At 37.0% G+C, this 11,528-nt stretch overlaps 1 pseudogene; it reads right to left on the bottom strand.

The window, feature by feature from the left end:
* Window positions 1-1,059: 1,059 nt before the first annotated feature.
* LOC118828609 lies at window positions 1,060-7,525 on the bottom strand (annotated as a pseudogene).
* Between the last annotated feature and the right edge of the window lie 4,003 nt (window positions 7,526-11,528).

Below are 11,528 nucleotides of genomic sequence, written 5' to 3'. Positions count from 1 at the left end.
AGGAAAAGACAAAGACACAAGTGGAGACTTAACAATAAAATCTGAACTAATGTGGCTCAATGAACAAATCATGGAAATAATCAATAATATTAAAGAAAAATTATAATAATGCAACAACATTGCCAATTTTCTAGGATATAGCTACAAAGATATATTAACAAAACAGACAAAAGGAATAATAAATTGAATATACATTTAAAACTTAGAAAGCCAAGAAAAAGAAGTGAATAAACTTTAAAAAACCCCAAAGAGTATATATTTAAGACTAGAAGAGAAATAAACTAGAAATCAAAAATTTATAGAAATGATAAATAAAACTAAAATCAGGTTCTTTGAAAAGACTAATACAATTGATAAACTTTTAACAATCTTATTTAAAAAGATGAGGATGAAAAATGAAATCAACAAAATGCAAATAAATAAGGCAAATCCACCATAAAGCCAGAAGGAAAAAAAACAGCCAGAACACCTAACATACACTGTTAAATATTACCAAATCCAAGAATACAAAACAAATAGAAAAAATATTTTCAAAAATATAAAATACCCAAATATATAGAAGACCAAATAGAGATCTTAAATAGCCTAATCTCAGAAAAGAGAGTAGAAGTGATTGTAAAGGAACTCTAAAAGAATAAAATTCCAGTCTTGATGGATTTATGGAAGAATTCTATCAAACTTTCTTTTTTTGAGTTGTGTAGCCCTTTATTAGAAACTGAAACAGAAAGTATCTGTTGTACAACACAGGTAGTAGTTGACTACACCGGAGATTTATTATATTGTAATACAGATCATTTATAAATGTGATTTTCATTATTAAAGAGCTTCTGCCCTTTTTTGTTTGTTTACAGTTTGCAAAACTATTCTAAAAGCTGAATATATGTGCACAGGTCTGCACATTTAGAAAGTGGAAAATGCTTTATGAGTTGTATTTGAATGACCATATGCTGCCATTACTTTATATCCATCATCACTTTTTTTAAATCATAAAATATTTTGATGCCAGTCTTCCTTCCTTCCATTGTCCTAAACAAGAAAGCATTTTATAATGAGTTGAAATTAAGAAAGGTCTACACCTACTAGAAAAGAAGAGAAGAAAGTTCTATTGAGATTTAAGTATCCCCAGAGGCAAGAACTGTATCTTTCTAAGGGCTGGGCTGGGACCCCATTTAAAGAATGAGTATGTGCAGGTGGTATCCCTGAACATTCAGAGCTTTGGTGGACTGTAAGTCTTCCAGCTGCATAACTCACAGAACTGTCTTGCCAGTTCCTACACTGGCTTGATTGGGCATAATTTAAAAATGAAAAGCTCATATTCATTCCATTCTTCTGGAGCACTGTGATAGCATTTAGTAACACCTCAATGGGATGTCTTCCACACATTCTTCAAGTAACTGCTAAAAGATATGGAGTCTAGTTGTTATATAGTACTCATGCCCATTTTATCTAGGTGTTCAATGAATCTATAAATCTCCCACTGGGATTAGTCATAGTAACTGTAAATGAACCTTTGGCCTTAATGGCAGAAATCAGAAGAAACTACAAAGAGAATACTAGGAACTGCTAGATATTTACTGAAGAGTTTTCAAAATTCTTGTTCTTTTGACTCACTCAGAGCTCCAACCAATACAGGAATAATGGTAAACTCATCTTTTTTCCATCCTTATTCCATACATCCATGTATTCCATGGCTTTAGCAGTATAAGGCAAATGTGTTTCAATACTGTATTCATCTTCATCTGTCTTCAGAGACATGCCCTCAAGCATTCCTGCCTTCCATAGCTCTTGATAAATCTTTTGATCAATATGAAGGTCATAAGAAGTGTGTGTGTGTATATATATATATATATATATATATATATATATATATATATATATATATATATATATATATATATATATGTGTGTGTGTGTGTGTGTGTGTGTGTGTGTGTGTGTGTGTATTGCTTATTCAAATAATTAATAATTTACTTCTTTTACATTTATATGATTATATATTATAATTATATATAATATATACATATATATTCATATACATATACATGTACATATATGTGTGTGTGTATGTGTATGTATGTATCCGCAATGGAAAGAGCACATCGAGATAGAGGAACATGATGGGAATGCCCAAGGATGAATATTCTTTGAGAAACAGACTGATCTACTTGTTTGTAAGCATGAGTAGCACAAGACCTACAGTCAGTATATCCTACATGGGGGGGGGGGGGCGGTGTCAATAATGGCTCTAGCAGGTCTTTTTGTAGACTCTACTTGTGAAAGCCAACCTTCTAATTGTGCATTCAGTTGAGGACCTGAGGCTGTGTACCAGGTCCAGATGTGACTGGCTTCCCGGGGGACCACTTGGTTAGACACTTGTAATAGTAATTTAGGTGGGACTTTTTGCTTTTCTTCTCTTAAGTGCCTTTAATGATTCTGGCCTTTGTTTGAATGGGGCAGATAAAGTGGAATCTTTTCGTCTTGGTTATTTCTCAGCACAGAGACAATTGGGAGTCATTTGTATATGATATACTGGGGATGGGGAACTATTCCACACCCAGCCTGGGTGAGGTCAGAGCCCTCAGGGCTCTGAACAGGATACAATTGAGGGCAGCTTGGTGTTTGACTTTTGGGGGCACACTCATGGAAGGAGAGGTAAGTTGCGACTGTGCCCCCCCACCAGCTTTACAGCTCAGATGTTGATTCTTTTCTGATAACCACGTGTTGCAATTTGAATCAGACAAGGTCTGTCTGTTGACATTTGTAATTTGTTTGTATTTGCTCTGAAGTTCAGGGTGCTGGTTTTTTCCCCTGAACTAAGTGAATGATATTTGTATTTTGGTTTGAAATAAGATTGTTAACCCCTTAATACTACTTTCCTTAGTAAAGCAGATCAAAAGAACCTGTGTTGGCAGCTTTCTGGGTGCTGGTTGTTGGTAGATCTTACACTCCCACAGCAGCTGCTAGCAAGATTGTTACTACAACATCTTGGATGGAACCTGTGGTGCATGAGGATGACTGAGGAAGAGGCAGCAGCAGCTGCAGGAACAGGCTCAGGGAGGGTAATTCTATCAAACTTTCAAAGAACAATTAGTATCCATACTAAGCAAATTATTTCTCAAAAACTGAGAGAGAAAACACTCTACTAGATTTATTTTAGGAGGCAAATATAAACTTAACACTTAAGTCAGAGATGAATACAGCATATTACAATTATACAGACCAACATTACTAATGAGTAGTCATTCAAAAAAGTTTAAGCATAATCCTATCAAAGAGGTTAAAGTGACTCATCCAAGAAATCATTCATTGTAATCAGGTTTGATTTATACCAGAAAAGAAAGGAAAACAATCAGCATAATTAATCATAATAAAAACCCAAATACCCAAATCTATGTGATCATATCAATGGATGTAAGAAAAGTCTTGGCAAAGTGGCAAAATCACCTCCAAAATATAGGCACATAATGTCATAAAAGTATTAATCTAAAACCAAAGTATGTGTATGTAAGTATGGGAGTAAAGTAATGTAAATATACCCTTTCTTGCCACTATTATTAATAGCTTTTTGGAAATGCTAGCAATAACAATGACAATGAAAGAAATTAAAGGCATACAGAGAGTTGTACAAGAAATAAAAATATTGCTATTTGCTGATGATATTTACTTGGAAAATACAAGGTAATCACCACAGATACTGACTGAGACGATTTTAAAAGCTTTAGCAAAGTTGGAGGCTACAAAATAAACCCTCAAAATCAATTGGATTTTTATATTATGATAACAATAAAACTCAAAATATAATAACAAAAAAGCTAACTCCCATTCTAAATGACAAATTGCCCACAGGATTTGGGATCAATCTGCCATAGTAAATACAAGATTTATATAAGTATTTCTTAAAGATATTAGCAACTTACCAAGCAACTTAAATAGCTGGAGGGACATAGAGTGCTCATGGCTAAAGTATACCAATATAATATAAATGATAATACTACCAAAGTTAATTCACACTTTTAACATTACACCAAATAAATTATCACAGTGATATTTTATGGAACTTGACAAGATAATAATGTTCCTATGGAAGTATAAAAGATCTGGAATGACAAGAGTAGTGGTGAAAAGAGGGATGAAGGAGAAATAACATTTCCAAGCAGAATTTATCAAAACTATCTAGTATTGCTTAAAAAACAGAGGGAGATCAGTATAACTACTTATACATAAGAGAATCAGAAAGAATAGAACTCAATAATCTAGGCTTTATATACTGGAAAACATAAATTACTTAAAAAAATTCCCTATGTGATGTTTTTAAAATTCTGGGTAAACTAGAAAGTATCTTGGCAGTGTGTAGGCTTAGCCTAATACCTCACTGCACAGTTTTCTAAATGGATACATGACTTTAATATTAAAGACCTTAGTGTGGAAACTGAGGCAACCTGAAGTTAAATAATATCCAGGGTCACACAGCTAGTAAAACTTCTTGATTCCAAGCCCATAATTCTATCTTCTGTGCCACTGAGCTGCCTCTTCTGGCATAGAGCATAGAACACCAGAGCTAAATGTTAGAGCACATAGAAACATAAACTGTTGGAACTTGGAAAGCTCTCAAAGTACAGGGTATCCTAAAAGTCTTAATACCTTTTCAAGTTTAAAAAATCTTAAAATTTTGTTATATTAACCAGATATTCCATATATATATATATATATATGTATATACATATGTGTGTGTATATACATATACATATATATATGTATATGTATATAGGTATCCTATATAGAGTTGGAAGGGACCTTAAAACCTAGAATATAGGATGTCAGAGTTTAAAAGAAGCTGAGAAGACAGAATGTAAAAGTCAGGAGGAACCTTACAATATAGAATATAAGGGCAGAACATAGAACATTTAATCATAGAGGTAGAAAAGACTAAAAAAACAAGAAAGAGAAGAAAAGACCTAGAATACAACTGTTGGAACATCAGAACTAAAAGGGAGGCTATAACACAAAATATCAGAGCTGAAAAAGACTTTAAAGGCCAAATTTTCAACTTTTTTCACACAATACCTGGGGAAGCTAAAGCCCATGAAGTGAGTCAATCAAGGTCCCATGGTGTATTCATAACATATTTGGGACTGTAACCTGGGTTTTCATTCCAGTGGACTTTCTAGTGCGTAATACTGCTTCCCTTTCCCAAATTTTAAGCTTTAGAAGGGAATCCAGTTGCCTAAAGTGGTTAAGAAGATTGCAGTTTTCTGAGTCTTCATTTGGCTTCTCCATCTCCTTCTCCATTTGCCAAATAATTAATTACCACTTGTCTATTACTTGATACTAAAAGAGGCCTAAGTCTCAAAGGGTCAGATCATCAATGACATGATAGAATAAACAGAGGGCTGGACTTGGAATTGGGAAGATCTGTATTCAGATCCTCAGGGAATTATTTGCTGCGTGATCAAAGGCAGTACAATTTAATAAGAATTTATTGTGTCACAGTACAATGTGCTAGCAACAAAAAGACAAAAACCTTCAACAAGCTTACACTCTACTGGGAGATTTGGTTGGCATCAGGAATGGAGCATGTACACGTATAAATAAATATAAACTGTCCCTCTTGCTGTTTGTCAAATAAGGCACTACATCTCCCTGCTCTGGGGACTTTCACTCATACATGGAATGCTCTCTCTCCTCTCCACCTCCTGGCTTCCCTGACTTGCTTCAAGTCCCACCTAAAATCCTACCTTCCACAGGAAGCCTTTCCCTGTCAGTCTTAATTTCATTGCCTTCCCTTTGTTGATTATTTTCTATTTGTCCATTATACAGCTTGTCTGTACATGATTGTTTGAATGTTGTCTTCCCCATTAGATTATAAATTCCTTAATTTACAGAGACTATTTTTGTCTCTTTTTGTATCCCCGGAACTTAGCACACTGCTTGGCACATAGTAGGAGCTTAATCAATGTTTATTGACTGATTGATTATATACAAAGTAACACAAAGTTAATTTCAAAAGGGAAAAAGTACTGTCAACAGAGAGGATCAGGAAAGACAAAGAGTGGAAGGAAGCCCCTGACCAGTGCTTTGAAGAAAGAGAGGGATTTGAAGAGTCAGGGTTTATTCTAGGCATGGGGAGTTCTACGTGCAAAGGTGAGACGATGCTGAATTGGATGCCTTGGTATCTATTGGATCTCAGGGGTTTTATATAATTCAATAAATAAACATTATTGTAACTAGATAACTATCACAATCAGAACCATTTTCTACAACCATCTAGACATAACATTGATCTGCAAATATATAATAACAATTTTTATTAGTCATTGATGTTCTAAATATTAACAAATTCAAAGTTATATGGAATAAAAAGATTTCAAAATGTAGAAACCTAGAAGAGTGGTACCTATCATCCTTTCTACTATTGGAGTTTTCCCAAAAATGCTTTAAGTGATCCTACAGAAAATGAATTTATGTCCTCATAATTTTTATTCTATTACAAAAAGCAGTTATTTCATCCACCTGCACAATAGTCTTAAAAATCTTCAGTATAAAATAATACTAGAAGGAGGGTGGCTTTTCCCATGGCTACTTCTATCTGAACTTGATCAGACAAGATAAGAAAAATGAAATAATAATGACGAAAATGAAAACTGTCTGCAATGTCCCATTAGTTGATCCAACTGTAGACATGATCATGGACCTTTGTTTCTGCCTTTGAGGTGATTCTCCATGAGCTCCCTCTGCTCCCCTCCTCCTTGCTTCACATCACTCAACTGCCTCCTGCCACTATCTCCTCCTTTGCCTCTGTCTCACATGATGAGGTAGTCCTTTCCAGGGCAAACCCCTCTACATCCTCAAACAATCCCATTCTAGCCTGTCTTCTCCAGCAGATGACCCCTCTATCATTCCCACTCTCACTTATCATCTATCTCTCTCTGTCTACTGGATGCTTTCCTAATGCCTACAATCAGATGCATGTCTTTCCAATCCTCCAAAAACCTCACTTGATTCATGCATTCCTGCTACCTATCATCCCATATCATTTCTCTCTTTTGTGGATTGAGAAGGCTGTCTACAATCTCTAAAACCATTTCATTTCCTCTCAATCTCTTCTTAAGTCTATAGTTTCTCTTCTGACTAAATCATTCAACTGAAACTGCTCTCTCTAAAGTAGCTAACAGTCTCTTAAACACCAAATCTAATGTGTTTCTTCCTCAATTCTCGTACTTCTTGACCTCTGTGCAGCCTCTGACTTTCTCAGTCTCCCTCTTATCCTTGATAATATCTTCTAAGATTTTGTGACATTACCCTCTCTTACATTTCCTCCTGCTCCTCTAACCACACCCTTTCAGTTTTCTTTGCTGGACATCCCTGCCAACCGTGGGTATCCCACAGAGCTCTGTGCTGGCCCCTCTTCTCTTTCCCCATTACACTGTCTCACTTGGTTGTCACATCAACTCCCATGGATTCCATCTCTATGCCAATGACTCTCAAATGTACCAGCAATGACTTCTCTGTCAACCTCCAGTCTCATATCTTCAACTACTGTATTATGAGGGCAGAATTTATAATTTCAAAAAGAATCATATATATGTCTGAAAGGTTCAGAACTGCAAGATATAAGGAATTCTCTAGATAGGAGGCAGAAGAATCAAAGCATGTATTTTAACTCCACAGTAACAAACCCACAAACCAGCATCCCCATTCTGATATATTGATCAAAAGCTTCCAGGCCCAATAAGTACGCCTCACAAGAGTAACCAGGAGGCCACAGAGAAGCATGATGGTATAAAGCAAAATCATATACATGCTTCCCCTCTATGGTAAAAAGATTACCCACTGGCCTCAAGTCCTTGTTCAGCACTCTTCAATCCACACGTAGGTCAGCTCTGCTACCGGCATCTCCTGCTTCAGCTTCGGCTGTAGCTGTAGCAGCCTCTGGCTCCAACGGAAGCTGTTTTTAACCATCCGGCTAGCAGCTTCTGCAGGGGTGTAGCCGGCATGCCGGGGAAGCACAGGTTCTTTCTATCTGCTTAAGCAAGGTGAAGGGGTTGACCGGGAAAGCACAGGTTCTTTCGATCTGCTTAATCAAGTGAAGCAAGGTGAAGGGGCCGACAAGCTTACTCCAATCCAACATACAGACAGCATTCAGTTAGTTCAGGGGAAAAAGCCAAACTATTCAACGACACTTGTTGACTAAGTGCTAAGGAGCCCATTTTTGGTTACCAACACAACTACATATTAGACAACTAAACTGGATGTCCTATAAAGTCAACACGTTCAAAATTAAACTAGTTATCTTTCCTCCCAAACCCTCTTCATCTCTAATATTACTTATTATTGTCAAGAGTACCATCATCTTCCAAGGTCCCCAAGATCCCAACTTAGGAATCACTTTCTACTTACTCTCATCCACCCCAATATCCAAACTGTTGCCAAATTTTGTGAATTTTCCCTTCATAAAATCTCTCATTCACATCCCCCTTCTCTCCTCTGACACTGCCACCACCCTGATGAAGGCCCTAATCACCTCATACCCGAACTACTGAAATAGCTTGCTGGTTGGTCTACCTACCAATTTCTCTTCACTCCAGTCCGTCCTTCACTCAACTGTTATATTGCTCTTCCTAAAGCAAAGACATGACTATGACGTGTACCCCCGCCCCATCCCACCAATCAATAAGCTCCTATCATCTCCACAACCAAATATAATATTCTCTGTTTGGCATTCAAAACCTTTCCTAACTTTCTTCCTATCTTTCTAGTCTTCTTATATCTTATTTTTCTCTCATCCCTTCCACCTACACACATGCCCTATGTTACAAAGACACTGGTCTCCTTGCTGTTTCTCCCACAAGACACACCATTTCCAGATGTTAAGTATCTTCAGTGACTATTTCTCATGCCTCACTTTCTCTGCCTCCTCATCTCTGCTTCCTGACTTCCTTCAAGTCTTGGCTAAAATAAAATTTTCTGCAAGAAGCCATTCCAGATCCCCATCAATGCTAGCACTTTCCCTCTGCTGATTATCTCCAACTTGCCCTATATACATACATACATACATACATACATACATACATACATATATATATATGTATATATATATATGCTGATTATCTCCAACTTGCCCTATATACATACACACACCACACCACACACGCACACACACACACACACACACACACATATATATATATATATATTTATATATATCTTGTTTGTAATTAGTTGTTTGCATATTGTCTTCCCCAGTAGACTGTGAGCTTCTTGAGGACAGGAAGTATCTTTCCCTTTCTCTGTAATTCCAGCACTTAGCACAGTGCTTGGGACATAGCCAGTGCTTAATAAATATGTGTTGATTTTTGACTGGCTTCATCTATGGCCAAGGAAGACTCCTCTTCCTGAGTTCAAATTTAGCCTCAGATACTTATTAGTTGTGTGACTCTGGGCAAATCACTTAACCCTATTTGCCTCAGTTTCCTCATATGTAAAATGAGTTGAAAAAGAAAATAGCAAACCACTCCCAGTATCTTGGCCAGGAAAACCCCAAAAGGGATCAGGAAGAGTCAGACAACTGAAAAATGATTAAACAAAAAAGAACAAAAAACTTTCCTAGACGAGAGAGGTTCCTCTACCAAAGCAGGTCAGGACCTTCTCTGAAACTTAAAATTTTAGAGGATTGCCTAAAGGGCTGAAAGATTGAATGGTGTTCCTAGGATTACATACCCAGTAAGTATCAAGAGGAGGGTTTGTGTATTGGTCTTACTGGCTCTGAGACCAGCTCTTTTATTCCCTATAGGTCTTAACAGAGGGGGGGGGGAGAAGAAGAAGAGGAAGAAGAAGAACAAGAACAAGAACAAGAAGAACAAGAAGAAGAAGGAGGAGGAGGAGGAGGGGGAAGAAGGGGAAGAGATGGAGGAGGAGAAGGGGAAGAACAAGACAAACAAGGAGCATAAGAAGAAAGGGGACAGGGGGCAGTTAGGTGGTGCAGTGAGTAGAGCACTGGCCCCGGAGTCAGGAGGACCTGAGTTCAAATGTGGCCTCAGACACTTGACACACTTACTAGCTGTGTGACCTTGGGCAAGTCACTTAACCCCAATTGCCATGCCTTTCCCCCTCCAGAAAAAAAAGAAGAAAGGAGACAAGAACAAGAAGGAAGAAGAGAGCAACAATAACAACATTTATATAACACTTTAAGGTTTAAAAAGTGACTTACATATGTTAATTAATTTGATCCCCACAACAACCCTGTGAGGTAGGTGCTATTATTATCCCATGTTACAGATAAGGAAACTGAAGAACAGAAGAGAATAAATGACTTCCCCTGGGTCATACAGCTAGAGAGTATCTGAAGCAGGATTCAAACTGAATTCTTCCTGATTCCAAGTTCTGGGATCCAAGCATAGCCTCACCTACTATACCACCTGTGCCACTAAAGTCACAACTTCCTTTCCAAGGACTCTTTAATCCATAGCAATGCTTACTGAGTTCCTTCTAGTGCTATCATTTATATTCACAAAAATTAGTAGTAGGAGGAAAGAGATTATCACATTTGAGTGCATCCAGAGAAGGACCATAAGAATGATGAGAAAGCTGGAAATCAAGCCATACAATATGTTTATAACTGGACCTGACTCAGGACAGTGCCCTGCTAACAGATATTTGATAATAAAGCAAAATGAGATACATGTAGGACAATCAACAATTAAGAAAAGGAGATTTAATTAGTCATAGCATTTGAAAGATTTTCAACAAGAATAGGCATGGAGGACACTCCAAGTTGATTCATCTAAGCTGAACTCCCTGGCCTGAGTTGCCCCTAGTTGTCCACCAACCAAAACGTAATGAGCACCTAGAGCTTGTCGTGACTTTTGTGTATTCAGGGGACCAGAAAGCAATGTCAGTAGCTTGAGTCTGTAATGTCCTGAAACAACCAAGTTGTGAGGATGCTTTGTATACCTTTCGAGGAAAAACTAGACTAACTTGCATGGAGGCAGTGGTTAGAATATTGCTCCCACCACCCACAGATGAAAAGAAGAAACAGAATGTGTAGACTGAAGAAGAACAATGAAGAACATAATAACTGTCTTCTGGCTTTTGAAAGCTTGTCACAAAGAAAAGAGTTCAGGCTTACTCTTCTTTGCCTTAGAACACAGAACTAAAAGCAATTAAAGTAATCTTCAAAGCAAAGGATTTTGTGGGGATTTTGTTTACTTCATAAACCTTAAAGTGCTATATGTTATTGTTGTTCTCTTTCTTTGTTTTTCTTGCTCTTGTTCTTGTTCTTCTTGTTCTTGTTCTTGTTCTTCTTGTTCTTGTTTTTGTTCTTGTTCTTGTTCTTCTTGTTCTTCTTCTTCTTCTTCTTCTTCTTTCTTGTTCTTGTTCTTCTTCTTGTTGTTCTTCTTGTTCTTCTTGTTCTTGTTCTTTTTCTTGTTCTTCTTGTTCTTGTTCTTCTTGTTCTTCTTCTTGTTCTTCTTCTTGTTCTTCTTCTTGTTCTTCTTCTTCTTCTTCTTCTTCTTCTTCTTCTTCTTCTTTCT

This window comes from Trichosurus vulpecula, chromosome 1 (assembly GCF_011100635.1).
Source record: "Trichosurus vulpecula isolate mTriVul1 chromosome 1, mTriVul1.pri, whole genome shotgun sequence".
Classification (NCBI taxonomy): Eukaryota; Metazoa; Chordata; class Mammalia; order Diprotodontia; family Phalangeridae; genus Trichosurus; species Trichosurus vulpecula.
This window is presented reverse-complemented; position numbering and strand designations above follow the sequence as displayed.